Source organism: Aquarana catesbeiana, linkage group LG02 (assembly GCF_042186555.1).
Source record: "Aquarana catesbeiana isolate 2022-GZ linkage group LG02, ASM4218655v1, whole genome shotgun sequence".
Classification (NCBI taxonomy): domain Eukaryota; kingdom Metazoa; phylum Chordata; class Amphibia; order Anura; family Ranidae; genus Aquarana; species Aquarana catesbeiana.
Genome location: NC_133325.1, coordinates 708,570,151 through 708,595,837, shown reverse-complemented (window position 1 = coordinate 708,595,837; position 25,687 = coordinate 708,570,151). Strand labels below are relative to the sequence as shown.

At 41.3% G+C, this 25,687-nt stretch overlaps 1 protein-coding gene across 2 annotated transcripts in view; it reads right to left on the bottom strand.

The window, feature by feature from the left end:
- COL8A1 (collagen type VIII alpha 1 chain) overlaps nucleotides 1-20,759 on the bottom strand; it is a 150,911-nt gene extending 130,152 nt beyond the window's left edge. For both annotated transcript variants that reach the window (XM_073616971.1, XM_073616972.1), the window contains exon 1: nucleotides 20,647-20,759. The gene's annotated coding sequence lies outside the window, so the exon portion shown is untranslated. The remainder of the gene's footprint in view (nucleotides 1-20,646) is intronic.
- Between the last annotated feature and the right edge of the window lie 4,928 nt (nucleotides 20,760-25,687).

Sequence of the window (25,687 nt, the reverse complement as noted above, 5' to 3'; positions counted from 1 at the left end):
CCTCATAGGTGGTGCTAAAGTGACCATCGCCAACTTCTATGTCCCAAACGTCCACCAAGACTCTTTTATGAAAAAACATTTAGCCCTACTCCAAAACTTTACAGAGGGTCAACTTATCATTGGCGGTGACTTTAACATACCCCTACTACCCGCGGAAGACACCTCCACAGGGTCCTCATCAATTTCCAGAGGTGTACACAAGGGGATACATTCTGCATTTCATGCAGCACAACTCGTAGACGTATGGCGCCTCTCTCACCCGGGCGAGAAGGATTATACCTTCTTCTCCCGCCCCCATCAAACGTACTCACGCATTGATCTTTTTCTAATCCCTCAGAACCAATTGCATGCTGTCAAGGGCTCGGCAATTGGGTCTATCACCTGGTCAGACCATGCACCAGTCTCAATGCAATATGCCCTAACTGACTATTTTAAGGGACAAAGGAACCCATGGAGACTTAATGAAAGTTTATTACAAAACCCTGACGTAGTTGCAGACGTGACTAAAGAAATAACACACTACTTTGACACTAACAATACAACTGAAGGAGAAGGGGGTTTGATCTGGGAAGCACACAAGGCGGTGATACGCGGGGTGCTTATAAAGCATGGCGCACGGTTGAAGAAACAAAGGACGACACAATTAATAACACTACTAGCTAAGCTACAGAAATTGGAAAAAGATCACAAACAGACACCAACCAGAATGCGAGGAAGCGAACTAGACACGACACGCACACAGATAACAGACCTCCTACACTATAAGGCAAAGGCGGCACTCCAAATTTCCCGAAGGAGGATATATGAGTCGGGCAACAAGTGCGGTAGATTACTTGCACAATCGCTAAAAGCGCAAAAAACGGCGTCATATATACCACACGTCTATAACCCCGCGGGACAGAAGAAGACCTTACCCCAGCAGATTACACATGAATTTAAGTCTTACTACAAGACATTATACAACTTACAAACGACAACACCTCCCAACGAACACATAACAGACTATATAACAAACTCCCAAATGCCAACACTACCGACCACGATGAGAGACCTTCTTGATGAACCTATAACAATATCAGAAATACAGTTGGCGATAAAGAATACTAAAAAGGGAAAATCCCCAGGACCAGACGGACTGACCATTCAATATTATAAAACTCTACTCCCGTCTCTAGGACAGCACTTACTTAAACTTTTCAATGACTTAGGTAAAGGTAGGAAATTCCACCATGATACACTACAAGCCCAGATAGCAGTAATACCCAAAGAAGATAAAGACCCGACGCAATGCGGGAGTTACCGCCCAATATCCCTCTTGAACACAGACCTAAAACTGTTTACCAAAATACTAGCCACCAGACTACAACAACAGATACCTGGTCTGATACATCTTGACCAAGTGGGTTTTGTCCCATCTAGGGAAGCCAGGGATAACACTACCAAGGTCCTGAATTTACTCTATAAAGCCACCACCACTAACACACCATCGGTCTTCCTTAGCACAGATGCCGAGAAGGCGTTTGACCGGGTTAACTGGTCATTCATGTTTGCCACACTTAGACATATAGGCCTAGGAAGTAATATGCTAAACTGGATCTCAGCGATTTACACTGAACCGTCAGCAAGAGTCAGGGTTAACAGGGTAACATCAAATGCTTTCACAATAACGAACGGTACACGCCAGGGTTGCCCACTTTCACCCCTACTCTTTGCACTCTCACTAGAACCCTTCCTGTGTCGCATCAGATTGAACCCAGACATAACCGGAGTATATATTAACCAAGCCCAACATAAAGTCTCCGCCTATGCGGACGACTTGATGTTTTCACTATCAAAACCGGCAATCTCACTGCCGAACCTACTGAAAGAATTTACCATCTACGGCACCCTCTCCAACCTGAAAATAAACTTAGCAAAATCGGAAGCGATGGGGATAGGGATTCCATCTGCACAACTTGCAGGTCTCCAGTCTAGTTTCAAGCTAAAATGGACGAACAAAGCCCTAAAATATTTAGGTACATTTATCCCTGCAACATTCTCCAAATTATATGAACTTAACTTCCCCCCATTGCTATCAAAAATTAAATCGTTATTGTCTAATTGGCAAAATGGTCTACATTCTTGGCTAGGCCGTTGCAATATTTTGAAAATGTCCATATTGCCAAAAATATTATATCTCATGCAGGCACTTCCCATACATATCCCATCCATCTTTTTTAAACAGGTACAGTCTGCTTTCACAGATTTTGTCTGGGCAAAGAAGAGACCAAGGCTCTCTAACAAATTACTTGTACTCCCCAAAAAATCAGGAGGTCTTGCACTTCCGAACATTCGTGCATATTATCATGCGGTACACTTGGGAAGGCTCATAGACTGGTGCCGCCACCAGGAGACCAAGATGTGGATCCGTATAGAACAATCACACACCAGTATTCCATTAAGGGGCACACCATGGTGTTTTCAAGATATACCAGTAGACACTAAACGACACCCACTGATTGGCAACACGGCACGGATATGCTCACAACTAATCCCCCAGAAAACCCTCACACCCCAAAATTCACCTCTATACCCTATAATAGGCAACCCTTTGTTCAAACCGGGATTGGAAGACGGAATCTTCCGAAAACTAGGCGATGCAGGGCTACTTTTAGCGTCCCACTATAGCATTGGAGGACGCTGGAGAACACATAGAGAACTCTGTGACCCCAACGGCCTATTCCGATTAGACTTTATGCGAACTCTCCAGTTGAGGCATTTCCTTAACGCTATCCCACCCCCACCCGAAGAGAATGATCGAATCCCCACAACTCTGGAATCACTCCTCACTGAGGAAGGTACTCTACCACACACGTTATCAATAGCCTATAATCTCATAAATACCCCTCCCACAGACTTTGTACCCCCGGGACTGTTGAAATGGGAAATAGAACTAGATCGCAGGTTTGACAACACAAAGAGGCAACGTATTCTTGGATTCACGCACAAGTCTTCGATTTGCGCCAAGATCCAAGAAACAAATTACAAAATACTCTCCCATTGGTACAGAACCCCAGCATTACTACATAAATTTTTTCCTGCAACATCGGATAAATGCTGGAGGTGTCTGAGGGAAAAAGGAACTCTCTTGCACATCTTTTGGACTTGCCCCAAATTAGCACACTTTTGGAAAGTAGTGCGAGAAACGGTACAACTTTTTACTGACAGGACAATAACCGACGACCCTGCACTCTTTTTACTACACGCCACAGACACTCCCGACAAAATTTATAAGAAATCGGTGATACGACACCTACTAGACGCAGCCAAAGCCTGCATTCCGCTCTGTTGGAAATCTCCCACCCCGCCGACTATTGACATGTGGTTGGGGAAGGTGGAGGAAATAAGACAAATGGAAGACCTTATTCTGACGGCACAACATAGAGAAGAAACGTTCTCTAAAACTTGGCAAATGTGGACCATGTTTATTTACTCGTCTGAGGGCCAAGCACTGAGAAGGACTGATGAAGCCCCATGACCGCAAAATTCACATCACACCACTGATACTCCCCAGCGGAAATATCACCCCCAGAAAACTTAGAACACGAGAGACTCCGGGCTTGCGGGGGGTAGAGGGTTTAACTCCCTCTTAACCCCTCCTACCTCCAATCCCTATATCTCTACCCCATCTCTTTCCCCCCTCCTCCCCGCTCTCTCCTCTTATCTCTTGCTATTTTCTCATTCTTTTCTATATGTTCTCTTTTAGTTTTTATATTTAAGAAAAGAGAACCGAACCAGTGGGCAGTAATACTTAACAAACCCAACTGAGTAGCAAGAAGTACATATTCTTAATTGCAATGGTCTCTAACTTGTAATATAAGGTATTGATGACAGGATTAATGGAGATATGAAACCGCAATACGTAATGTATGTTTGCTGCTCTTATATCACTCTGTATCGATTTGTGATGAATGTGGTTTTGTGTAACTTGTTGGTCCACTGGGACCAGGTTCTGCATATAAATAAACAATTCAAAAAAAAAAAAAAAAAAAAGCTGAACTCTAGCCAACGCTTGTATAATGTTATTTGGGAGGGGGAAGTATTGCTTTGTCCCCTTTAGGGGGATTTACTGTCACAAGGACAGGAAGTGCTGGGATCTTTCTCTGATGGGGACAGAGACAGCAACAAAAGAACTTTTATTTTCTAGTATGGAGAGAATAGAATATCTACAGTAACAACCACATTCTCTTTTGTGTCCCGTGACACCTGGACAGGCAGAAAGGGCAAATCTCCAAAGTGACCACAGCAATAAAAACTTAAGTGGAAGTTCATTCAAAATCTACCTAAGGCTAAACCTACTCCCACCTCATTCTAAGATTATCCTATCTACCCTGTGAAAGAAAAGATGTCTATACTTACCTATTCTGAAGCCAGTCTGGTCTGGTCACATGATCTCTCCAGCGGCAGCTTCAGTGCAGAGGAGAGCTCACCGACAACAGCTGCAAATGCCTGTGCGGTGACATCTCCCAGAGGCTTACTATGGGGCATCCATTGTCAGTTGCCCCTCCTCTATGCTGAGACCAGTGCTGCGACCTGATAATGTCACCAGACTGGAGCGGCTTCAGAATAAATAAGCATTAGCATCTTTTCTTTCACGGGGTAGGTAGAATAGTCTTAGAATAGACATTTCCTGGTTTCTTGAGGCACTTGTGATGGAACCATGGCCTCAGAGCTGTATCCTGGGAAGTTCCTGTCACAAGTTCCAGGGGGCAGACTCACAGCTCTAAGCAGAGTTCCAAGAAGTAAAGTAAGGTGGATTCATCTGCCCTTAGTGAAAATGGCCAAAAGAATGGGGAGGAAATGAAAAAAAAGCATGCAAGGAACAACAAGGGTGTAATTATCTATCTGTTTGTAGATTGTCATTGCTAAACATTTCTAACGGTACCTTTGTTGTATTTTCTGTGAAGTTCCTCGTTAGGGCTGGCCATACATGGAGCGAATTTTGACTGGTTCTTGATGAAGCAATCAAAATTCGCTCAGTGGGTGACCCTGTCAGCTGCCCCACACCTGACATTCTTGAATAGTTGGGCCGAAAATTGTCGATCAAAGCAATGTTCATCTAATCAAGGCAATGTTCAGATTAGATAGCTGACGGTGCCCATTGTCAAAATACAATAACTTAAGCGGGAGTTATGTCCATCCATGCTGTGTAGCACCATCTAAATCTATATTTGTATGGCCAGCTTTACTTTTTTTTTTTTTAAATCCTTATCCTTTTATATCTAGTTCTCAAACCTCTTCTGATAGCCCTTAATTTTTTACCATCTCTCTATTTTCTTCCAACATTTTTTAGCAATATACAGATTTTTCTAGATATTTCACAATCTTTCTCTCCCTATTTCTATCTTTCCATTTATCTTTAGATTTCCTTCTGCTCTCTATTTCCTTCTTATATCTTTAGTCCATTGCCTACTCTAAATCAAATTTAATGTCTCGTTTTATCTGAAACTCAAACCCAAAACCCAAAAGCTAACAATTTGTGAAAAAATTACAGTGCTCAGGTGCAATTTACAACATAACGGTCACTGGCATGTGAGATTTGCCAGCCTTTTATGGCCCTTTATTCATCACGTCATTATGCATGTTATCATGTGTGCTATGTCTTATGATGTAATTCGTCATAAGACGTTTGTTGCATGTGCTTGGTCATGAGTAATGCAGCATCATTTTTCCCAACATAGGAGGAGGTCAACCAAAAACGCCACAATACAAGAAAAACATGTCTGTAGCATGCTGCCAGTACAAAGAACTAATGCCAATATATGCTGTCCTGCAACAGACTAAGAAGTTTTGGCTTGAGTTATCTAAAACAGGAGTTGACCTTACAGCAGTGTACAGTATCAAAAATCTGCTATTGTTGGCAAGGCAAAAGAGTGTAAATACCATCAGTGGACATATTTTACATACAGTGTAATAGCATAACCTGACAAGCAGAAAGGAGCACTCAAGCAATAGGAAATAATATATAAGGCTTTGGAAAAACATGCTTGTCTGATGCCGTTACAGTAAAAACTAAGCTAACAAAGGGGTCACTACAGGTCTAAAAACCACCAGACTTTAAATCACAGAGTATAATGATACAAAGCAGAGACATGAAGCCCAGAAACGTTACACTGTATTAAACAGCCACAGAAACGAAGTTGGAGCCAAGCACAGCTTTCATTGCCTCTAGGCCTTATCTTCCAGAGTGCAGTGTTAATTTACAGTGTGCTGGAGCAAAGTTAACTTTTATTGTCTGACAAGGGTTGTAATCCAACGGGACATTCACTACTGCTTCTTAAATCTCTGGAAAAATATTTAATTATAGCTGCACAGCTGATACCACTCTAAAAACACAAAATTTTGATTCCCAGAAGACTAGTCACTCTGGGCTCTGTAGGTGAATTCCTTCCCTGACATGACACATTCAGAATTTATTCAGATTAAAGGCATTTCTGTTGTGTAGGCTTAGTGAAGTACATTAGAGCAACTCAACTTCACAGAACGCTATAATATTGCAATATCCAAAACGAAACACCACAAAATAAAAAATACACGGATAATGCAAGATGGGGGGGGGGGGGTTTATTTACTAAAGGCAAATCCACTTTGCACTACAAGTGACTGCACTTCCAAGTGCGCTTGTAGTGCAAAGTGGATTTGCCTTTAGTAAATTACCCCCCCTCCCCCCCCATCCAGACAATGGAGAGAAATGTTCTTATTGTGGAATGGAACCAGACAGATGGGCAGGACTATGGGGTTGATTTACTAAAGGCAAATCCACTGTGCACTACAAGTGCACTGCAATTGCACTTGGAAGTGCAGTCATGTAGATCTGAGGAGAAGATCTGAAATGAGATGAGGGGAAGCTCTGCTGATTTCTATCATCCAATCATGTGCAAGCAAAAATGCTGTTTTTTATTTTCCTTGCATTTCCCCCTCAGATCTACAGCAACTGCACTTTCAAGTGCACTTGTGGTGCACAGTGGATTTGCCCTTAGTAAATAACCCCAAATGTCCTAGTTGATGTGAAAGGCGGAAAATACACTACTGTGCAAAAGTTTTAGGCAAGTGTGAAAAAATGCTGTAAATTAAAAATGCTTTAAGAAATAGAAGTGTTAAAAGTTTATTTTGTCAATCAACAAAATGGAAAATAAACAGAAGAGAAATCAAAATCAAATCAATATTTGGTGTGAGCACCGTTCGACTTTAAAACAGCATAAAATCTTCCAGGTACACTTGCACACAGTTTTTGAAGAAACTCGCAGATAGGTTGTTCCAAACATTTAGTAGGCTGCCTTAAATCCTTCTGTTTCTTTGCGTAATCCCAGACAGACTCGATGACGTTGAGATCAAGACTCTGTGGGTGCCAAACCATCACTTCCAGGACTCCTTGTTCTTTACGCTGAAGATATTTCCTAATGACATTGACTGTATGTTTGGGGTTGTTGTCCTGCTGCATAATGAATTGGGGCCATTCTTTTGTCTCCCTGATGGTATGGCATGATGGATAAGTATCTGCCTGTATTTCTCAGCACTAAGGACATGACTGATCCTGACCAAATCTCCAACTCCATTTACAGAAGTGCAGCCCAAACCAGGGACCCACAGCTCCGGGCACTGCCAATTGTCTATGTCTGGGATGTATGTGGTGGACAAGGTGAGAACATGAAGTTCTGCTCAAGTCAGGATCTGATCTACGCTTGCTGCAACAAGGTTTCTGGTTTCTCCCTAATGTTTGATGTATGCACCTGCCATGGTGTTGCCTAAATTAATCCTGATTGGATGACTCACCAACAGAATGGTTCAATGCTTCAGTGACAGCCATATCGCCAGAAGTTTTGTGATGTTGTTTGGGAGACAAATGACCAAGCCCACTGTAGCAACACAGTGCCTACAGCTCCTCCCCTGGCTGACATCTGTCATTAAGATCTTCCAAAATATGGGAAAAGGAGCTGGCTCCCCGAACCATCATGTCAGAGACAACCTGGCCCTTGGTGCCAAACAAATCAGCCTGAAGTTTCTCCTGTTGAAGAAAAACTTTGACCTGAGCTGTGTCCAGAACTATACTTAGATACTCCAAACAATGAGTCAGTTCCAGTGCTGATTTCTGAGAGTTCAGGATCCATCTGACTCATTATCATTTCTGGACAGTGAAGGCTACATTGCCCAAAAGAGGGGAGAAACCTAGGAGGGGGCATGGAGTGAAACCCCAGCTTGTATCCTTGGGATACCACCTCCTGTATCCAAGCCTTGGAGATGAAAGCTGCCCAAATGTCTGCAAACGTTAACTAACATCTCCCACTCTGAAAAGTGGGGGTGCACCTTTATGCAAACTTTGAGCCACAGACCTTGTGGCAGGATTGGGAGCCAGGTTTGTGGAGTCTTGATATGGAGGGAATGGAAGTAGAGAAATGAAATATGTTCCTTAGGCTTCATCTAGTGACGAAAATTGATGCTCTTGCCACCAGTGGCATCCTTCATAATAGTATAGCCATAGTTTGTCAAAGTAAAGTCACTGCCTGGATTGGATAAATGGCAGGACCCACCAGTGAGAATAGAATTCTAGAGAGGACTACCACCCACTTATAAGAGGAGTCCATAAAGACAGATGCATCCTTCACCAGTATGGCAGTTGCCTTGTTAAGGCAAAATACTGCCTGAACCACAGTGAGAATAGACCATTTTTGTACAAAATTCTCCTCAAAAGGGTACAAGGCTAATAATTGTTTGGGGAGAGCAAACAGCTTGTCAGGGTGTCTCAAGTCTCGTTACAGAAATAGTTGGAAAGGCTGGTACAATGGATGCAAAGTCTTTACAGTCTTAGCAGCTTTAAGGCTGGATTTCCACCTTTGCATTTTTAGTGCTTTTTACATTTTGCAGATTTGCACTACAGTCCATCTAATATGGTTTCCTATGGAACACATTCTGTACTTCAAATCGGCAAAAAGCACTAAAAATGCATAGGTGTGAATCCAGCCTAAAGGACCCAAAATTTGAAACAGTACTGGTAGAAGTTACAGGGTGGTGTGCATAGCATTGCTAAGAGCCAAAAGAATCCCTTTTAATTTGGCAGTGATAGCAGTAGACTGTGACTCCTCTGGGATAAGCTCATCAGTCAAAGGCTGGAGAAATTCAGAATCAGAATCTGTGTCCAATGGAGCTGAAGCTGCTTAGGCTGCAAGCAAATCACATAGAGAATATGCAGGGTAGGGTGCGGGAGCATGCTTGTGGTCTCTTGATTTGGGCCATAAAGTAATAAAAACATTTGTTGAAAGGGCTGAGGAGCCAACCACAACCAACAGAACTAAATAGGACTCTACATATATGTAGGCTTCAGACATCAGCACCATCAGTAAGCATGCTGCAAACAATCAATGCCTTGGAATCAATAGTAGAATGACTGTTGGGGGCACCCAGTACAGCAGGACTGCTCTACCCCCCCCCCCCATTGTTTACAAGCAGACATGTTGCAGTCACGTGGTGTTGAAGCAGGTAAGACTCAGGGTATGAGACAATGCCTCACAAAACCTAGACAGCTGGCAGCAAATGAGGGTCAGTCAAATGGAGGTGACAAAAGTCAGTGTAGATCGGTAGCAGAAACAGATCAAACATTACTGTTCCACTTAGAGTTCACATGGGTCTTGCAAGCTGGAGCAGCAGCAGGGAGATACTTCCTCGATGCTCAAGAAAGAGAGTGTGGAGCATGTACAGGACATCCCCCCATGGATGATGTGAGTATCAGACCAGCCTACTCATGCAGTGAGTGTTCATAAATGGGCAAGTACTGAGGAAATGCCAAGGCTCTTCACTTGGAATTTGCTTCACAGCTAAACTTTTATCAGAAGATGTCCTATGTAGCACTCAGTGCCTGAAAGTCATTCCCAGGCTATCTTCCCAGCACAATCCAGCCCAGTGGATTCCAATGCGGCTCTTTAAAGCCCTGTTAAGGACAGCCACACGAATAGCTGCAATTGAGGAAAGATGGCTTCATCAGCAACGTAAAGAAGAATCTTGACTGAAGAAAAAAAGTGCCAGAAAATTCAAACTTTATCACATTGGAGATTCAAAAAAGATGTCTATTGTCCTAAGACACTAATGACAGCCTACTGTTCATTCCTTTATAAAATGCTACGCACATACAGTAGAGTGTAATACAATCCACATGTTGAAACCCTAATACCAGATTTCACCAGAAGGTGACACTGAAGGCAAACTATGAAATTATAACCTCCTGTTTCTTGAGAAAACATAAAGCCACATGAGCTATGATCCCACTATATTGTCAAGAGTCCTTGAATTTGCAAATATGACATTCATAAATTTGACACTAGAAAAACCTGCACAACTCAAAGCACTAGATTGTTATCTTGTTAGCCTACCTACAAACAATAAGGCTTCATGTACTCTACAGCTTCTAAACTTGAGTTTAGGAGCTTTTGGTTTTTTTCACCAAAGCTCCTAAACTCAACTCCATAAAAGCCTGTGTCAGTGTACACATACAAGAGTTTACAAGAGTTTAGGAGCTGCTGCAGTTAGGGAAACTTCAACCTCCCTCAACCTCTCTCTCCTGAACACAGAACAATCGCATTCAGGATAGGAACGTTTTGACTGAAGCCTGCAGGATAACGTGAATCACCGCAAAACTGCAGCAAACTAGCACCTTTTGTCGCATTTGGCGTTTTCCTGCAGCCGGCGGTCAAAGTAGGCAGTGTGTACATGAAGCCTAAGAAAAAGAGACAGTTAACAGACATGCTGTTGCATAATAAGTGTTCAATATACATAGTGCTAAACAAACTAAAATAATATGGAGGATATCAGGATAGTAATAATTTTAAGGAAAATTTACAGTAATGCAGTCTAGGTAAAGGGGGGGGGAGTGGAGGTTGGAGAACAGGGATCACTGATTGTTCACCAAACTATGAGATAGAATGGTTAGGCCTCAAAATGGGATTTTTGCAGTACACTACTATCAGGGTTCCCAGTCTACACAAAAATTTGGTGTCTCACTTATGGATACTTGAAAATGTATTTGTCAATTCTGATGAGATTCCATGAGTTTAAAAGGTTAGACCTCCAATAATATATTTGCAGTATACAGGTAACAGGGTTCCTAGTCGACAAAAAATTGGGTATCTCAGTCTAAGATACACGAAAGATCATTTATCAACTCTGAAGGAATGTTTAGTCTGTTTAGTTTGTTACGCAGGACTCTGCTACTAGGTAACTTAGGTAAATACTGTACATATCTGGCAAATTTACCTCTAGGACAGGAGGTGAAATACATTGACCCTCAGCCTCGAATCCATGATTCCAGGAGAGGGACATTGGTGCTGGTATATTTCAGCATGCAAAAAGATTACATTTATGTAAGGTATTATTAGTCTTAGGTTTGCAGGGAGGTTAGTGTGGGAGTTATAGGGAAGTTAGGGTTACAGAGATGGTGGAGGTAAGGAACACAAGTGTTAGGGGCTTTGAGTAGGACAATGTCTTCTTCATCAGAAGCTCTGAAAACTATCACTTCTGATCTTCTGCCAATTATAAACATCATGGCTTTATTGGAGCATAGCACCATGTCCCCCATTTTACTCCATGTACAAACTTTGGCATTTCAGGTAAATAACAATAAATGCTGCCTTTTCGTACTCATCCTAGTCAAACCAAAGTGAATTCATTTACTGCAGGGGCAGTTTGGATCAATGGGTGGATCAACAAGAAGCCACCTGCCTCAAAGTTGGATATCCATTTATTTGTAGCTGAAAGGTTTCCATGTAAATATGGGTAGATGCTGGTAGAGTGAATCTCTCCATTCAGGATGGAATACCAACAGATGGGAGTACCTTCACAACAGCTTCTGGATATTAAGCAACACAATGCCAAGAGAAATAACAGCTACAATGTGGTAGGAAATCTGGCAGCTCAGGTGTCATGAACTAACCTCTGGTCACTCCAACAGATAAAAGACAGCAATGGATCATTCAATCCATAGGCATCTACTGAGATAACAGTTTTGGATGAAATTACTACCAAAAAAGAAAAAAACTTTTGCTACCATACAACTAGCTCATATTGTTTTTACTAAGCACAAGAAAGGACAATCAGACATGTCTGTTTCCCATTGGAGTGGCGATATTTAAAGTTAACAGATGCGTGGGTGAATGAGGGATATGTTACAGTAGCTGAAATCTCATTTAACATCCATGCAATGCAAGAGCTTCCAGTAGATACTGTAGCAAATTTCCTTTGTATTATTCTTTTGTGGGTGATTTTCAGTGTTGTGGTGCCCTAAAGCAAAATATTGCTACGGTCTTGTTTTAATGTCAGCGGCTGGTTATTATAAAAAGAAAGCTCTATAGAAATGTAAATTTTAATAAAAGCCAGAAGTTTGACCAAATATACTGCCAGAAAAAAAATCAGTTTAGAAAAATCACAAGCGTTTATGCAAGAAATGAAAGGGCAGCCTGATAACATCAAAATGGAAACATTGTTTTTTTTTTTTTTTTTCAGAGATCGTTTTATTTGAGACAGAGCCAGTAAAAACTATAACACACTGCATGCCAGGGGTGCAATTGGGTAAGGCTGCGCAATAAGAGTTACAGTGAATCTGCGTAGTAATAATTTGTGGATTGGATGGCTTTTAGCGTGATTGCTATTTATGCACAGCATAATCATTTAGAGGGAACTTTTTCTAGAGCAAGGACTACCTAGTGAAGTAGATATATGTTTTTGTTTAGCCCCACCTAGAAAGACGATCAATCTAAAACCATTTCTATTTACAGTATACAGTTGCTTATAAAGATAGAATCCTTATTGCCAATACAGTAAAAGACCATCAGACTTCACCTATCATTTTACACAGCAGTTTCAAAAGGACGAATGTATACAGTATTGCTGCCTTGGACAACAAAGATAGTATTAGTGCTTTATCAAAAAGCAGAAAAAGACAAAGATGAGGAGGTCATTATTTAAGCAAAGGTAAAAGGTTGGGAATTGTTAAAACCTTTATTAGATTATTTTTTTTGTACCACTAAGTTTCCTTTCGCTACCTCTTCAGGAGATGCAACAGGAAATTAGATGAAATCTCACCAAAATGGATGTTCCATTCATACACCAAAGGGAAGTTTAATACTAAACAGCAGTCACATAACGTGTGCCCCTATTGGATAATTTTACCAATTTGCTCTGAGCACAACTCAAAATTTTTGGGAATTCCCCTCACTTCATGCCTTGGTGTCAATGGCCTACAGCAGGGGTCTCCAAACTTTCTAAACAAAGGGATAGTTTATTATCCCTCAGACTTTAGAGGGGCCAGACTGTGGCCAGTAGGAGGAGAAAATGTCCTTGGCGTTAGTAACAATGCCCCTTCATTGGTGTCAGTGAGGGGAATAGTGCCCCTTCATTGGTGTCAGTGAGGGGAATCGTGTCCCATCATTGGTGTCATTGAGGGAAATAATACACCATCATTGGTGTCACTGGGGGGAATAGTGCACCATCATTGGTGTCGCTGGGAAGAATAGTGCCACATCATTGGTGTCGCTGGGAAGAATAGTGCCACATCATTGGTGTCAGTGGGAGGAATAGTACCCCATCCTTGGTGACAGTGGGAGGAATAGTGTTCCTTTGTTTATATAAGTGGGGGAAAAGTGCCCCAAGGGTCGGATAAAGGCAAGCAAAGAGCCACACCCGGCCCCAGGGCCACAGTTTCAAAACCACTGGTCTACAGAACAAATAGAGAAGATGAATCTTGACAGAGCTTCAAACTCTTTCTTACTCTATCCAAAACTAAACAAAAAATCTCTTCAAGCAACAAAATTTCAAGCAATAGCAAATGCCCATTGTAACTCTGTATGTCCCAACTATGGGAAGTGATTCTTCAACTGATTACAGATATTAGGTTTCATGGCAAGCCTCATTCGTGAAGCCGTTTATTCTGCCGCAGAATAAAATAATAGGATGGCAAGTGTACAATCAAATAAATAAAATGCCTAGGATTATGAATGCTTAGCATAAGATGTATACCACTTCTGGGAACAATCATTGCAAAATAAGAATGTTATATAAGTACTGACCTGGCAAAGCATTCTGGAAGTCTTTTGCTGGGTTCATCATATTTTACCCTTGTTTTTAGTTCTTTCTCCTGACATAGTGCTGCTTTTTTTTTTTTTACCACTAATACACCTTGGGTAGAATGAAGAAAAATATTAAATGCTATTTTAGGGGGAACTGAAAATCCTTTAAAAGATGGGTCTTTATAGTACTGTCACATGGCCACTTGTTGATCTTCATTTACCAGTCAATATATTACGGGTGAAAAAAGCCAATGACAGGACAGACAGACAAATTTACTAACTGTGCCAAATTCAACTACACAAGTAGGCAAGGTGATGAACTTTTAGGCCCCTGAGCGATTTTCAACTTGAAGCTCGTAGCTCTAAAATACTCGACAAGCCAAATCTTATTCATTTCAATGGCCCCATTCACATCTGAGCATTCTGTCGCCTGAAGCAAAATGCCTGTTGCTCAAAAAAGTACATGAGCTTCTTTTTGGTAAATTACAAGCATTTTTGTCCCCTTATAAATGCCTGAAAACGCGTTACTTGAGTGTTTTACGAGCATTTTGTCGTGCGTTTTCTGCTCAAACAGCAGCTCTACACCCTTAATGTTCCCCTCTCCCTAGTGCTTTCTATTGGCTAAACAAAAATGCCTGAAGCTGTAAAAAGCTTCGAAGAAAACACATCACTTCCAGCGCTAAGGGGTCTTCTGAAGTAGAGGGCAACAGGGAAAATGATATCCCAAGACTGGGTGGATGCTGCCTTCCTCAGATGGGATAATCCGATGGAAACTACAAGAAAAACAACATGGACGGCGTGCACATCTAGTGCATTACCAATGATAATTTAATTAATAAAAACATTCATAAAAAGTGGGAACTCACATTCCCTATAAAAGCGCTTGCCTATGGTGGCCCTGATTAGCCTAGCTCTGAGGAAGGGGGTGTGCCTCCGAAACATGTCAGCTATACCCCGTGATATGGTCCTGCACATGTCCATACACTGTGTGTGTTTTTTATGGCTCATTGAGAGTTGTATTTTGTGAGAACCCACTTTTTAGGATTTATTTTATTTATTAAATTATCATTGGTAATGCACTAGTTGTGCGCCCCTCCCATTTTGTTTTTCTTGTAAAAAGCTTGTAATACACTTCTAAAACGCTTGTAATAAACTTCTAAAAACGCTAGAAAACTCTCAAATAAAATGCCTGAAAATCAAACGGAGGTGTGAATGGATCCTTAGGGCACATGCACACAGGTTTCATGTAAATGCTGTTCCTCCTGACAGGAGAAAATCAGCATTATAAACTCACCTAAGCTGTGTTTGGAGGTTTATTTATTTAATTGGCCAGAATTTTAATTTATTCTGGGCACTGAAATAAATAAACGCTGAAGTGCTAAACGCACCTAGCGTTTAGTTGTGTTTAAATGTGTTTAACAGCGTTTACATGCATTTAAAAGCGTTCAGTGTTTTTTGTGGTCAAAATTCCCTCTCCTGAACGTGATTTTAGGAAGTTCAGAACACATCCTCTAAACTCTCCTGCTACTAAACTGCTAAAAATGTCCATGTGTGCCTGGACACAGGATAACATAGAGGGGAGTTCAAAGGCAGGAAAAAAAAAACGCCTAAACTCACAAAATGTGAATTTAACAGCAGCAGTGTAAAGGAAGCCTTAAGCATCACACCTGGAAAATCTTAAGAAAGGACAATGACAAATGTCACAATTACAGATTTTCTTTTGTAACTAAGAATTCATAACCAAGACCAACAGAACAGAATCATAAAATTGAAATGCCCAGGATGTGGCACCATTGTGTAAGATTTGAGAAAAAAAGATAGCTGCAGGAATCCATCATATAATCTTGCACCCATTGTAGGTTAAAATAGTTAAAAAAACTAAAAATGGCACATTCATTTCCACATCCCATCCCAGTTAAGGCCTTTAAACATTGTATGCTGTCCTAAAGTATTACAGTACCATGGAACAACCAATCGAAATATCATATTTTTCTTTTTAGAAGATTGATCCCTGTACATCTTTATGCAAATCTTAGGCACCCTAATGTTGAGTTCTATGTAACTGGGTTCCTAGGGCTGTCTACCTGTTTCTTTGCTTGTGCCAGGATCTTACTCACCATGTTGGATTCTTCCTTTTTCATTATGAAGATTCCAGCAGAAGCAGTGAGTTCATGCAAACAATAAGCTTGATGGCCAGAACTGGCTCCACTGGAGGCCTGGACAGTTGCTGAGTAATTCCACCTGCTACCATTCCATAGAAGGACTGTCTGGCCATAAAAAGTTTAAACCCAAACTAAAGCTGGCCATACACTAGTAGAATTTTGTTAAAAATTTCTCATTTTAAGAGAAAATTTTAGAACGTCCGTTTGATTTTCTAATCACTCGCAGGGTTAAAGCAACATTAATTTTCGACCGTAGTAACAAGAAAGTACAAAGGACCGGATGGAAAATTTTCACAAACTAATGAATTTGTAATAGTAAATGTGATTTTCTTTTGGGAAAGTCCATTTGTTCCCAAATCAAATGTTAAAGGCATACGAAATTTTGAAGGACTTTTTAAATGACATTGAATGTTTTGAGAATTTTTGCACACTTTTTCATATGAATGTTCTGCTAGTGTATGGACAGCTTAGGTTTTACAAAGAATTCCTTGTGTTCTTCTCTTATCTAAAAAGACTTTAAGATAATTGATAGTTACTCCTTTCAATGCCTTCAAGAAAATAGAAACTTCTGCCAAATAAAATTGTCCTCATCCATTCAATCAGGGAATCATAGGAAATAGATTTTTAAGCTAAATAGATTTTAATGGCAAAATCTCTTCGTTCTGTTAGAAAACAACTTTTCAGAATATAGCACATACCCAGGAAATGAATAACACATTGATGTAAAGACACGCGGTATTTAAAAATGGAGATCTCTCCAAATGTGTCGCTGAGGATATAATAGTTCCTTTATTTATTTTACATGGTATTTTAATTGCAGGTTTTTGTCTGAGAAAAAAAAAAACCTAAAATTAAGTATGTTCAATTCTTCCTAGACATTGTTTACATTACATACAGCAGTGTTGTATGCCTGGAATCTAGCTATGTCATTAAACGGGTAGTTCACGGTTTTGCACTTTTGTACTAACTGTGCAACAAGCAGTTGTGTGCACAGACCCACTGCAATCACAGTTTGCTTTTCATTAAATGTGCTAACCCTAAGCTGCTAAAAGCTCATTTTGATTGGTTGCCAGGGATTACTGCACACCATTACTTTGAGTACATTAATAAAGAAAGAACATTATTACAATGCACTCTTGTACGACATCTGCAGAAGACTTGTAGTCATACAGATGTGCAGCACCAAGTGTGACCAGAAAATCATTCTACCTAAGCCATACTAGAATGAACGGAAGAAAACCTATATCCTACTGGCTGCTATTGGTTACCACAAGTCATTTGAATTATGTTACTTAAAAAAAGCTAATTTCAATAAAACTGTTACTCAAAGTTAAGCTGGAAGCATCAACTCTTGTTGATAATTTTACATTGCACATAACAGGTTCTCTTTTCCAGCATCTAAACCCAAGAACAGAAATTGATAGTATTCTAGCTCACCTGTCCTTTGATATAGTGGCTACATTATTTTTCTTTTTTCCCTTTTATTTTACCCTCGTAATCCTGCTATTGACACACTTCCTTTCCTAGGTCGACCTCTGTACTGAGCAGCATTGACAGGGAGTGTGTTAGGATGACATAAAATTGTGTTAGGGCTATGTAAACCCTTCCTCTGTTCTCCATACCAGGGGGGGGGGGGGTGTTTTGTAGTCCATAGAGATAGCAGGGAATAATGCTATGTGATAACAGTCCAGATAGCATAGGGTTCATCTAGACTTGCAGTTTGGGGGGTTGTTAAAAACACACACTTAGACTGCATTTTTAACACCACCTAACTGCCCCCCTTAAGCTGAAAAAGTAGCAGGTTGGGGTTAGTGAATTGGGGTGTTCACATGCCACGGTTTCGATCCTTTGCTTGTTGCCCACAGCAAAAATGACCACTCCTCTGCTGTCTTTGGCTGGCATAGTGCCACTGAACATGACCCATTAAAGCAAATGGGGATGCGCTGCTATGAACACAGATGCAGCACACTGGTACAGCACTATGACAAAACAGGCACTGAGGAGGCATCATATCATCTCCTCCCTACCCATTAAACACCTGTAAAAAGCATTTTGAACACGGATCAAAGGTGTGGCAATTTAGCTGCACATCTAAACGTAGTATGAGTTATTAGTTCACAAATTTTCTGCCTAGATGAACAGCTACTTTTTTTGCACTTGTCAAACAGATACAATAAAATCCTTCCTATGGGATATTTAACAGACCAAAAGGGAACAAATAAAATAAATGTAATGCTAGAGTTTGGATACACTTTAATTTTTATGGGGTAATTCCATACACAAAAAGTATTTCAGTTATGAGTGGACCTTAGCTGGAAGAATCATGCAGTGGCCTTTTATATCTATTTCCAAGATTGTTCTCATCCCCATCAGGAATCTCATTCCTCTTGTGGCATCAAAAAGAGTCTCCTTAGTGCTGCTACTGCATATTCCCCAAAACCATGGCAGTAGGCTAAGATTAGGGATGAGAGATCTTATGCTGTGTACACACGGGCGGACTTTTCAACCGGACTGCTCCAACGGAAAAACTCAGTCGGACAATCCGACCGTATGCGGGCTTCATCGGACCTTCAGCGGACTTTTTCTGCGAAAATCAGATAGACTTTAGATTTGGAATGTGTTTCAAATCTTTCTGACGGACTCGAGTCCGGTCGAAAAATCCGTTCATCTGTATGCTAGTCCGTCGGATAAAAAAGGACGCAAGGGCAGCTATTGGCTAATGGCTATAAACTGCCTTATTCTAGTCCTTTCGTACATCATCACATTCATACCAACGGACTTTCGAACTGAATTTAGTCCGTTCGTGTGTGGGCAAGTCCGGTCGTCCGAAAGTCCGTTGTAACTCAGTTGAAAGTCCGTCGGAAAGACCGTCGGACGTTTGATGCTGAAAAGTCCGCCCGTGTGTACACGGCTTTAGTGCTTCTTATGCATTCTCTAAATAAAGAATTCCAACAGAGTGTCAGAAAGGCTCATGTAGGTAGGCAGAGCTGGGAACTCAATGATTTTACATATAGAATTGCTAACAGGTATGTAAACCCCAACAATAGGTTTCTCCTATTTTCTCCCTTTTGGTTGGTTACATATACCATTGTTTTATTATATCTGTTCAACAAGTGCAAACAATGTAGCAGAAATCTTGTGAGCTGATAACTTCTTATACGCTTTGTCTCTGGACTGTTATCAGTTAGCATTGTTTCCTGCTACCTCCACAGACTACAAAACACCCCCCTGTTATGGAGCTGATAGGTGTAATGTAGCCCTAACACACATTTTGTCCTAGGTTGACAATGCTGCTCTGTATAGTTGTCACCCTAGGACAGGAAGTGAGTTGATGGCAGGATTACCAGGTTAAAATAAAGTGAAAAAAGTGTGAAAAAAAGGAAAACAAATGCAGCCACCACATCTAAGGAACGGTAAACTGCAATACTATCAATTTTTGCTCTTGGATTTCGATTTGCTTTCATTTGGTTGGAGAGATGCACAAACAGGTTTTCGTAATGACTAAGGATACGTTTATTCTTAAAAAAATGTTTTGTTTTTTTTGGTTTTTTTTATGTATGTTGCCTATTTGTCATGACATGGAACAGACAACTTTTAGATGTTCACATTTTAATGTATACATTATGGTTTTTGTATCTAAGTATACTTTGTGATTACTTCTACAATAATAGTAAAAACCGATTGAATATAATTTTTTTTTTTTTATATATGTTGCCTATCTGTCATGACCTGGAACGGGCAACTTTTGGATGTTCACATTTTAATGTATACATTATGGTTTTTGTATCAAAGAATACTTTGTGATCACTTCTACAACAATAAAAAAAGATTAAACAGAAATAAAAAAATGTTTTTGTTTTGATTTTTGGGTGTCAAAATTGTGATTGTTCATTACACAAGAAGATCAAAACATAAGAAATGTGTGATCACCTGCCTTTCCTTTGTATTGAGTGCAAGTGAACCCAATGCCCCCTAGCCTGCAGACATAGGCACTGCCCAGGGAAGTCTCAGTACACCTGCTGAAGTGTGTGCAGGAATGCAAAGTGCAGAATGTGACATCCCCTCCCTGCACCTTCTTAGCACCTATGTGTCATTTACAATCCAAAAACAATGCAGCTGCCCCCTCTCTCTACCCATGCCATGCTAAAACAAACTTATTTGCAGACTGAACTCTTCCCATGATCTGACTTCACCTCTATCAATCACAAATGAGAAATAAATGAAATAGACATAGGGGTTGATTTAACTCTATCAAGGAGAAAACAAAAACTTTTTAAAAAGTAGTTGGAATAGGCACTGCAGCAGCAGCAGCCAACCTGTCTGGTCTGTATGAACAGGTGGCCAATATTTTGCAGCCTGGTATAAAATCTAAGAAATAAAGCATGCTAACTTCTTACCTTGGTTATACAAGATCCAAGGGAAAGGTATGATGCCGACATGTGACAGTGAGGGACTGAGAAAGTGCTCTGATCAGCTGCTGTTAACATTCTGTTGGCTTTTATCTGTAGGTGGGAGGGGCTGTCCCCTGGAGTAGGTGGGCTGTCAGTGCAGCAGACAGACAGACAGGCAGCAGGCACTCAGTCCCCCAGCCCCTCTGCAAAGTGTGTTTTCCAGGGAGCTAGTCATGGGGGGAAAGGAAAGTCAATTGTGCTTTAGAGCAGGCTTACATTTTAAAAGAAAAATGCAAATGGAACAAGACTTATGCAAAATTGATCCAAACTCCATGGAACATTTTCATTTTCAGATGTTTAAAACATGAGACTGTACACTATGCACCGGTCCCAGAGCAGACGTTTCATTCAATGCCACATAGGATATTTAGATTAATAAACCCATGGGGTAGTAAAGTAGTAATAAACCCTCTGTGTTTTTTTTTCTTTCCACCTTGACACATTGAGCACAATAAAATAAACTTTCCCAATTAATCTATTTGTTAAAATTTTTAACCCAGCACTTGTAGTTTACATCTTCATCTGCTGCTGGCTCCTGCTCTCTCAGTGCTCCTTCTCTTCACTTCCAGTTCTCACAGGAAAGAGTTAACAATGGACAGTGCAGTCTGGAGTCATTGTGTTAGCTTGGAGAAGGGAGGGGGAGGAGGAGGGAGGAGCAGGGAAGGGTCTTGCCATTCTAGACTACTGTAAAACTTTGGTTTGAGAGCGTTTTGCAAGACAAGCAAAATTTTAAAACAAATATATATATTATACAAGCAATGTCTTGATATACAAGTAGCGTTATTTCACAACTGAGTATAAAAGGTAAGAGAGGCGCCTCTAAGTGTAGCAATATGGTTACATTTAATGAAGGTACAACATTTAGCAACTCACATGGTTGATGATTAAAAGAGGCACATCTAAGGGCTCTTTCACATGGGGCAGATGAGTGATGATCCGCCCCGTGAACACCCGCTTGCTCAGCGGGGATCGCTCCGCCGATCCCCGCTGAGCAGGAAGATGACAGGTCCATCGCTGCACACTGTGCAGCGATGGACCTGTCAGAGCGCCGCTCTCCCCTATGGGGGATCGAGTGATGACGGACCGTAGTGTCCGTCGTCACCCGATCTGATCCAAAAACGGATGGAAAAGTAGGGTTTTCCTCCATTACACTTTTCGGATCGGAGCAGGTCCGACGCTCCATAGGGATACATGTATGTCCGTTTTTCATCCGAAAACGGAAGGATGAAAAACGGACATACGGATTCCTCGTGTGAAAGAGGCCTAACTATGCAGAGATCCGGGGTAAAACTGTCCATATAAACTATCCTCATCACCGCTGGCTCTCACCACTGTCAGTCTGTAATCTTGACCAGAAAAGAAAGACTACACTGCAGTAGAGCGATCTGAAAGTGAGGCTTGAACGGCTCGTGGGGCGCATTGTGGAAGGGATGATGTCGATGGCGGTGCGGAGGTTGGTCTATAAGGACAGCTTTACCCCAGATGCCTGCATACTTAGATGTGCCTCTTTTAATCTTTAACCATGTGAGTTGCTAAATGAGGGTAAAGCTGTCCTTATAGACCGACCTCCGCAACGCCATCGACGTCATCCCTTCCACACTGCCCTCCACAAACCATTCAAGCCTCGCTTTCAGATCGTTCTACTGCAGGGTATTCTTTCTGGTCACGATTGCAGACTGACAGTGGTGAGAGCCGGCGGTGAGGAGGATAGTTTATATGGACAGTTTTACCCCGGATGCCTGCCTACTTAGATGTGCCTCTTTTAATCATCAAACATGTGAGTTGCTAAATGTTGTACCTTCATTAAATGTAACCATATTGCTACACTTAGAGGCGCCTTTCTTCTCTTTAATACTCAGTTGTGACATGACGCTATTTGTATATCAAGGCATCGCTTGTTTATCAAGTCAAAATTTGTTTAAAAATGTTGCTTATCTTGCACCTCTCTTCTCTTTTATACTCTGTAACTCCTGTTGGATTTTGCTTCTATACTCCTTGTGGAGCCTTCATTTGTGGATGGACATTTTATGGTTACACAACCTATTACATTGCTATAATCTTTTTATATGGACTAAAAAAACTGAAGGACCAATAAATAAATGGTTGTGGAACGAATCATTTGAGTTTCCATTATGTCTTATGGGGAAATTTGCTTTGATATACAAGTGCTTAGGATTACAAGCATGTTTCTGGAACAAATTATGCTCACAATCCAAGGTTTTACTGTATAGTGCTATGGGGGAGATTTACTAAAACAGATGTGTGCAAAATCTGGTGCAGCTCTGCAGAGACATCAATCAGTTTCCAGGTTTTATTGTCAAAGCTTAAAGCCAGGTACACACGATCAGATTATCGGACAAATTTTGTTGCATGTCTCATATCGAAAGTGAAGAGGTTACTCAACATATGAAAATTCTCATATGACTTCAGAAGTGATGTAATGCGTTGAATTGTTTTGCATGAGTTCTTTCGTTTCTGAGCATGCATAGTCTTGCTCTTACGATTTTGTTCCAACGTAAACTGTACTAATGAAATGAAAATCGGATGTTGTGTTCACGTACGACAAACATTTTAAAGCCTGCATATCCAGCTTTTGTTGTTCGAAAATTCGGAATCGGCTGTTGAAAGCACCATACTAATGATCAGAAAATCAGCAGATCGTTCGTCAGACGAACAGTTTACTTCAGATTTTCGTATCGTGTGTACGGGTCTTTAAGCAGAGCTCCAGGCTTCTTCATAAAAAATGAAACGTCAGCAGCTACAAATACTGTAGCTGCTGACTTTTAATATTAGGGCACTTATCTGTCCAGGAATCCAGCGGTGTCTTTACTTTTTCAGCTATCGGGGTGCTGCCACTGCCATCTCCACTAAGGGAAACTAGCAGTGAAGCCGCAAGGTTCCTTACTGCACATGTGTGAAGCGCACTGCGCTTTGTAAATGGGCCGGCATAGGGGAAAGGAGGAGGGGGCCCGAACTTCCGGCTGAGTTTGCCGCAGCAAACTTAGCCAGAAGTGGAAGTGGGTACCTGTCAAAACCAGGTACCACTCCCCTCCAAAAGGTGCCAAATGTGGTATCCTTTTGAAAGTGCTGCTCCTTCTGCTTGATTCAGAGCATGCGTGAGCTTTTGCGCGACGGACTTGTGTACACACGAGTTTGAGAACCTGCTCTCAAACATTTGTGTGCGGAAATTCTGACAGCAAATGTTCTATGGAGCATATACACGGTCAGACTTTCCGACAACAAGCTCACATCCAACATTTCCGGCCCCGCATATATGTGAACCCAGCCTAATTGAACAAGCTGACGTTAGAAGATGATTGGCTACCATGCACAGCTGCACCAGATTCTGAGTGCTCCAGGTTTAGTAAATCTCCCCCAATGTGTTTCTATTGATGCACATGGTGTAGGGAGACACAGTTCTAGTCCCTGCATGCAAGGGTGGCTCCATAGGATGCTGCAAGAGAAAGTAGTCACCCTGAAACAGGAATCCTGGGGCAGTGATCATGGCGCCAGATCAAACTGGAAAATAAGCAAGGATTAAAACATAACGGCTTAAAAAAAACTAAGTGTTAAACCACTTCATCCCCAGAAGATTTGGCTGCTCAATGACCAGGCCATTTTTTGCGATACGGCACTGCGTCGCTTTAACTCACAATTGCACGAACTTGTGACGTTGTACCCAAAAAAAATTGACATCCTTTTTTTCCCACAAATAGAGCTTTCTTTTGGTAGTATTTGATCATCTCAGGGGTTTTTATTTTTTGCGCTATAAACAAAAAAAAGCGACAATTATGAAAAAAAACACAATATTTTGTACTTTTTGCTATAATAAATATTCCCAATTTTTTTTTTAAAAAAGCTAATTTTTTAGACCGGTATGTATTCTTCTACATATTTTTGGTAATAAAAATCGCAATAAGCGTATATAGATTGGTTTTGCGCAAAAGTTATAGCGTCTAAAAAATAGGGGAAAGATTTATGCCATTTTAATTTATTAATTTATTTATTTACTAGTAATGGCGGTGATCAGCGATTTTTATCGGGACTGCGACATTATGGCGGACAGATCGGACACTTTTGACACATTTATGGGACCATTGACTATAAAAATATATGCTATAAATGCTATAAAAATGCACTGATTACTGTGTAAATGTCACTGACAGGGAATGGGGTTAACACTAGGGGGTGATCAAGTGGTTAACTGTGTTCCCTTATGTGTGTTCTAACTGTAGGGGGATGGGACTGAATAGAGGAGATGACAGATCGTTGTTTCTAGCTAGTAGGAACACATGATCTGTCTCCTCACAGAACAGGGATTTGTGTGTTTACACACACACGTCCCTGTTCTGGCTCTCGTGCCTGCGACAGCTCATGGCCGGTGGTCATCGCGACCGGCGACCACGTGTATCGGCACCCCTGCAGTGCAGCGGGCACACACGCGTGCCTGCTATCCCTGCCTAAAGGGCCGATGTACAGTTACAACGGTTAGTGGGAATGTGCCGACCTGCCGCCATATAATGACGGCGGCTGGTGGGCAAGCAGTTAAAGTGGTTATAAAGGCTCAAGGTATTTACCTTTATGCAATCAATGCATGAAGGTAAAAAACCTTCTGTGTGCAGCAGCCCCCCAGCCCCCCCCCCCAAAACTTACCTGAGCCCCATCTCAATCCAGTGATGTGCATGAGAGCAGCAGCTCTCCTGGGTCTCTTCCTCTTCATTGGCTGAGACTGAAGCAGGAGCATTGGCTCCCCTTACTGTCAATCACAGCCAGTGAGCCAATGAGGAGAGAGCAGGGGAGGGGCCAGGAGCACCTGTGGCATAGCAGAGAAGAGGAGAATTGGTCTTGCTCTGTGCAAAACCACTACAAAGATGCAAGTAAGTATGACATGTTTGTTATTTCTTTTTAAATTGCCTTTAATATCACTTTAAAACTTAACTCCCTGCACATAAACTCATTTGTTACCACTTATAGACCGGAATATTTT